This window comes from Cyprinus carpio, chromosome B19, assembly GCF_018340385.1.
Source record: "Cyprinus carpio isolate SPL01 chromosome B19, ASM1834038v1, whole genome shotgun sequence".
Classification (NCBI taxonomy): domain Eukaryota; kingdom Metazoa; phylum Chordata; class Actinopteri; order Cypriniformes; family Cyprinidae; genus Cyprinus; species Cyprinus carpio.
Window position 1 is genome coordinate 8,884,502 of NC_056615.1, and position 6,022 is coordinate 8,890,523.

The 6,022-nt window shown below is 35.2% G+C and overlaps 1 pseudogene; it reads right to left on the reverse strand.

The window, feature by feature from the left end:
• Positions 1-1,277: 1,277 nt before the first annotated feature.
• Positions 1,278-5,003, reverse strand: LOC109080756 (annotated as a pseudogene).
• Between the last annotated feature and the right edge of the window lie 1,019 nt (positions 5,004-6,022).

The window sequence follows — 6,022 nt, forward strand, 5'->3', positions numbered from 1 at the left end:
TGTGGTTTTTATTTCTTCATGTTCACAGTTTGTCTAGGAGCGGCTTCGTAGTAAGTATCATTGCTCCAATTAGGATGTACGTTTGCAAATGAAACCATTCAATCAAACACTGGGAACACTTTACACTACGTAAAGGCTCAGTTGATTTACACTGGTTAGTGCAGTAGGTATAATAGAATTTCATGTTCATTTCTACTATACTAAATTAATGTGATAAATACAGTCAATAGTAATTTAATTTTATTTAAATATCTCTGAAGAGCTGGGTAGTAACTGATTATGTAATCTGGATTAAGTAATCAGATTACAAAAATGAAGTACTTGTAATTAGATTAAATTACATTTTAAGATTCTTGTAATCACCCTATAGTTACATTTTTTTACTGATTATGTATTCGCGTAATAGTAATAAATTAGTCAGTTTATCGATTCCTCTTTCATCTTTTCATTACAAATGTTCCTTTCTAAAATATTTTAGTTTTGACAAAATTTGCTGAGTGAGTGTGTGTATATATATATATATAAAAATTAGAAGACAACGTTTTAACGATAATCTTGCCTTGTAGATCTTTAGCAGAAGGGGTTTAAACAATGTTTTTCATACTTGTTCAATGAACTATAAACTATTCTTGCATATGCACTGGTAAAAAAAAATAAAAAAAAGTTCTTAAAAGACTTTTGGTTTATAGGTGGTAGGATGTTATAATAACTTCGATATCTTTCTACTGACTGAAAAAACAACAGAAGAAAGATGCCCAGGGTTCCTGATCACTTGCATGAACATCCCATAGTCCTGCTGCAGAGACATGAGGACGGCAGATGTGGCCAGAGCAATAAACTGCAATTAAAAAAAAAAATATATATATATATCTGTAATGTAAGATGCCTAAGACAGTGCTACAGGAAGGACAGCTTATTATCCTTGCAGTTGTAAACTACTTATATATATGACTTTTTCTTTTGTGAGACTAAAGTATTTTGAACTTCTGGTTTGTAGAATTAATTGTAGAAATAAAACAAATACCTTGAAAAAAAAATTAATTTTAGTATTTCTACAGTGATGGAACCAACACGTAAAAAGACAAGCAGTTACCAAAGAAGCCACTTTATCTCTCAAATCCAGTTTATTTATAATGTTCAATGTATTTACACTTGGCATGAAATGCTTTATATGCCATATTTGAATGCAGGTGACAGTATAAAACACAACTGGTGCAGTCAATCGGGTGTTAACTGCTGTGATCAAATGCTGATCTGTACTCGATGTAGGGAATGCTGACGGTCACTGGTTATTACACCTCAAGCTCGAAATCAAAATACTGGGGATCGAAGTAATGAATTCTGACATAACCATCCTCTCCTCCACTGCTGTAACTGTAGGCGCAAGAGTGAAATTGATAATAAAATCATGACGGATAAATTTTGTGAACTAATGACGAATAAATCAAAGTAAACGTTATAAGAAAACAAATGCAGGAACTAACCTTTTTCCATCCGGATGGAAGGCCACACAGTTTATGGGTGCCGAAGTGTCCCTTCACACGACCGAACTCCTCTTCAAAAGCCGCATGGAAAAACCTAGAAGAGTTTTTTATTTTGATCGATGCATTTTCATGATTTTAAGATCACATCCACGCAGAATCACAGCCGGAACAGCACTAACCTGGCCTCGAATTTGCCGATCCTAGTAGAAGTGGTTGTGACTTCCATGACCTCCTGACCACCTCCCATCACCACCTGAGCAACACAGAACATCTCTGCTATTGCCAACGTAGAAAAGGATTTGCTTGCAGTTAAATTAACTGTAGCATGGGAGAAACAACAGAAGATTTCAGAAACGTACATGGTCCATGATGGGTGAGATAGCAGCGCTCTGTCTTGAAGGTTTTGATGTGTTCGAGGTTTGTGAAGTCAAACAGCTGCACAATGAAGGAAGCCATATGTGAGTCAGACTAACCCAGCATCATTCCTGACAGTTTAGCACTGGGCTTTCAACACAAACCTTGGCAGTACAGTCTTTGGAAGCACTGATGAGCATCGTGAGATCCACAGACGTCTGGATGTCGTTGATCTGTTTGATATTCTACTCAACTAAAAAAACCACCAAAACAAAAAAATCACACAATACACCAGAGGTGGAAAGAGTACAAAAATATTCTACTCAAGTAAAAGTACCATTACATTAATGAAATTTTACTTAAGTACAAGTAAAAGTACCAGTCTAAAAATCTACTCAAGTAAAAGTAAAAAGTAGCTAATTTAAAATTTACTCAGAGTAAAAATTACTTAGTTACATTTTAACAGTGGGAGGGAGGCAAAAATGGGACAGGCCAAGGGTGTCGAACTCAGTTCGTGGAGTGCCACAATCCTGCATAGTTTAGATATAACCCTAATTAAACACCTGATCCAGCTAATCTAATCATTTAGTCTTATTTGAAAACTACATGATATGTGTGCTGGAGCAGGGTTAGAAATAAACTCTGCAGGGCTACGGCCCTCCAGGAACTGAGTTTGACACCCCTGGAATAGGCCTATTAATCTCAAACCAGTTGTTTTTAATTAAAGGAATCAGTTATTTAGAATAATAAGACATTTGGGCTGTTACCCGGCAAATCAGTATCAACAAACTCATCTTTTCAATGCAGAGGAAACACAGAAGCTTCATTGGAAGTGGCATTTAGATGTTTTTACACACTGTTTAATGCAGGACAAGAATGCATTTAACCTGCAGTTACAAATGCATAAATAATGTTTTGACATAAAATGTTGAATACTCATTTGAAATTATAGGAAATTAATTATTTAAAAAAATCAAAAGATACTTTAAATGTGAACTTAAAATGGCCAGTAGGTGTCAGGAAGTCACTGTTAATAAGTGAGTCATTGCGATTGAACCGAATCATTTAAACGGTTGATTCATTCAGGAACGAAACACTGTCATGTTGCTCAGAGACGCAAAACTGTGCTTTGGTGGCTGTGTTTGGAATAATTTTTTGTTGTAGAAATAGAGCAAAGACAGGCAATATGGTGTCTAAAACGCAAGTCTCTTAATTAACTTGTTTACTGACCTGTTGTAAATATATATTTAATCATGATGATGTTTGGAGGAAAAGACGGCATTCTTTGTGTGATTTTGATTTACTATATGAAATTATATAAATATGTAAATTTTCTGCCCCTATATCTTCAATTTTGTGATCATTCTAAATGCATTTTACAAGACTTAATCAAACAGTGAAAGAACGCACTATAAATGCGCGCGCACATCATTAAAACAATTATGATATTATCGCAAACGATATATATCGCACACTCCGCACCAGTCTTTTTGGCTAATTTGTGCAAAACCTCTTGCTAAAATGTCAAAGCTTCATTTTAACCACCAATGCAACGATGCAATTATTTATCTTACCTCTATATGCTTCTGAAGTGTTGATGTCTTGTCGAGATTTTATTAACTGCTAGTTTGGTCTTCCTAGGCAAGCACAGCTTGCACTGCTTAATAAAACATAAATATGCCCAGGGGTTCACTTCATTTCCTTCGAGCTCAACTTCAGAATATGACGGGGTTTCGTTTTCAGCGGTATCTGCACCACTAACGCCTGTATGTCCGTCTGAATCTTGTGATTTTAGCGCCAGTTTGCCCTCCTGCCCATTATTTACTGACGTAGTTTCAAGGGAGCGATTTTTTTTTTTTTTTTACTCAGTAATTAATCTGTTTTAAAATGTAGCGAAGTACAATACTTCAAACAAAATACACTTAAGTAAAAGTAAAATTACAGATTTTAAAAATTACTTTAAAAAGTAGTAGTACACAAAAAAGCTACTATTACAGTAACACGAGTAAATGTAATTCGTTACTTTCCACCTCTGCATTACACAACTAACATCTCTTAAATCTCTAAGATTTGTACTGTTTTGTAAAGAGAGAAGTCTCTTTTGCCCACCAAGGCTGCATTGATTTGGTCAAAAATACAGTTATACTGGAAGATATTACAATTATAAGTAGCCGTTTTTAAATATATTTTCAAAAGTAATTAATTCCTGTGATGCAAGCATCATTACTGCAGTCTTCAGTGTCACATGATTTTTCGGAAATCATTCTGATATGCTGAGAGAAACATTTCTTATTATTATAATGTTGAAAACAGTCGTTCTGCATAATATTTTTTTGTGGAAACTTGCCAAAAGATTCTTTGATGAATAGAAAGAACAGCATATATATGAAGTGAAAATGAACAATGTACAGTCACTTTTGGTCAATTTAATGCATCCTTGATGAAAAAAATATCTCTGAATGGTAGTGTAAGAGGAACAAAAGGCACAAACCTTAGCACAGTACTGGTTCATTTCTCCATTTTCATGGCCAGCAATCACAAACTCTCCCAGCGGACCCCACACAGCGCTGGTGATCTTTGACTCGTTGCAGGGCACAGACAGATATGGCTGGTTGTCCTCTGTGGGTGAGAAACTAAATATTAGATATGTTTGATAGGAAGCATCACCAGTTTTGCTTAAATCACCAGTGGTTAAATCCTAACCGATCTGTTGGGGGTCTCGCAGGTCGAAATAGTTGAGAAAGCACTGGTAGCCCATCTGCTTGTCTGTGGAAAACATTATGATGTTCCCACTGGAGTCAAAGCCACACATCCTCACCGCCGAGTTCGTCTTCAGCAGAGCCAGCTGCTTTCCTAAAAAGATCAACACACAAACCTCATTAAACAAGAATGACATTTTATAAAATGCTGCTGGTTGACAAAGCATTTAAACTGATATTAAATAGCTGTTTAAATAACTGCTATTTCATTTAAAAATATTAAAATACATTTGTCTGATTTTTTTGGTCGTGTATCAGAAAAAGAACAAAACAGAGAGGCATTTGTGTAATTGATAATGTACTAAACTGCCAACCTGTCTCACAGTCCCAGAGCCTGCAGCTGTTATCAGCAGATCCCGTCAATACGTTCTTATAGTGTCCCCTTCGAAACATGTTAGGAACAACTTGTCCGAAACAAATGACTCGTAGTAAAGAACAGTGCAGGTGAAATGTTCATCTATATCCAAATGATTTTAGTAAAAACAGAAATGAATGAGCCTGATCTAGCATTGCTCCAACAGTACAGCAGATCTTTTAGAAAGGATGCAGTCAACATCCACACAACCACATGTGAGTCCATTGTAAGTGCCAAGCCTTTCTCCAATGACAGAGAAAGTACCACACATTCACAACCTATGATGGAAACATACATGTAAAACATAATGATCCTAATCCCACAAAAAAACAAAAAACAAAACAAAAAAAAGACTGTGATGTAGATTATCACTTACTTTATCCTTGGTTACTGAGAACAAGAGATCTCCCTCTCTGTTGTATTTGATCTGAGTAATGGACCTCTCATGGCCCTGGAGAAGAATGGGTTTCTATGCGAAATAAAGCATGAGTGTGTTGATATTCAAGACGTCAGCCACTGTAGTTACACAAGACTGTATGCATTCATTTCTATGAATGTTCTCGATCTTACTCATATTGTCACAATTCAGTCACAAATGTAATTTCACAGTCATATAAAGGATCTAATATTTGACAAAAATAGGTCCCGGTTGAGCATTAAACAATTCTAACGATCCGGTCTGTAATAATAACAACAAAATATCTTTGATTTTGATATCTTTAGTTTTACAACTGAGATCATAACCAACGTGTCACTTTCATTAGAATGGCCAGTTAATGAAACGTTTTATTCTATTATGTGTCTCGAACACTGGAATCTGTTAAATCGAGAGTACAAACAAATTCACACTTACGCATTCTGAGTATTACTAATAAAATTATATATACTTTTTAATTTAATACTTAATTTACAAAATACAAACTTTTAATTTTGCTTAAATAATATGTAATATTTGAAAACAGGACACTCGTAAGTTCAAATTTTTGTTTCTCAACCATGCAGGCAATGTTATTAGTTTACGTTATCACGCCTGATATATCAGTCCATCAACAATGAATACAGAAATCACA